Genomic DNA, 878 nt, shown 5'->3' with positions numbered 1-878 from the left:
AAAGCGTCTCTGAAAGAAAGAAAGGGGCACTTTTTGTTACGCATTAAAGCCGCCTTTCGAACACAACCCAAAATTCAGCAGCAAATGGTGAACCTCATCTGCCCTTAGCTTATACTTGAGGGGTAAAATAAAGTTTTCATTCTTTGTTTCTTTACTGGAATAAAATATCAGGTGTCGTAGAAGACCTGAGGACACCCCATTTCCTAGATTGCTTTAAAGGTCAGAATTAGAAAATTAAGGAGTAGATGGAGATTGATTTTACATGAGTGGGAGTGATAAACAGGCCCTTTTGCGTTTTGTGTCATTACTACTCACGTGATGATGTCGACAAATATCATGCAGAAATCAAATATAAGGTCATCTCTGATGGGCTGATAGCGACCTCTCAGAGAGCTGTTTGAGGAGAGCATGAGGCTTGACTTGCTTGGCAGGAAAGAATACTGAGTGCAATAAGTGACATCTTCCACAGACACGGATATTTCCTATTCCTACTGTTTGTTTCAAATGACCTTAAAGATCTCAGAGAAATACAAGGGTGACAGTTGACCCCCAATTGCACTCCCTACCTCCCTACCTACCACATGCAGGGGAGACCTGGTGAGAACAAGAATGAGCTTCAGGGAAATGCAAATTAGTAGGTAGTTTTAGCTGAGAAGGAAAACGTTTGCTCTTTCATTGAATATTCCTGTTCCTCTGAGATGTTTCAAGGGTGACTGGATCTAGCCAACTCCAGGTCCACAAACAGCATCTCCTCAGGACTGTGGACTCTTACTGCTGCATCTTGGCAGGCAGAAACGAGCTTATCAACCTCCTGGAATGGTGTACACTGTAAAACACTTGGTTTGCTTGCTGTCTTTTCCATGAAATACTCGCCTTGA

This window comes from Pteropus alecto, unplaced genomic scaffold, assembly GCF_000325575.1.
Source record: "Pteropus alecto unplaced genomic scaffold, ASM32557v1 scaffold50, whole genome shotgun sequence".
Classification (NCBI taxonomy): Eukaryota; Metazoa; Chordata; class Mammalia; order Chiroptera; family Pteropodidae; genus Pteropus; species Pteropus alecto.
The sequence above is the reverse complement of the archived record's forward strand: the minus strand, read 5'-3'. Positions refer to the sequence as shown.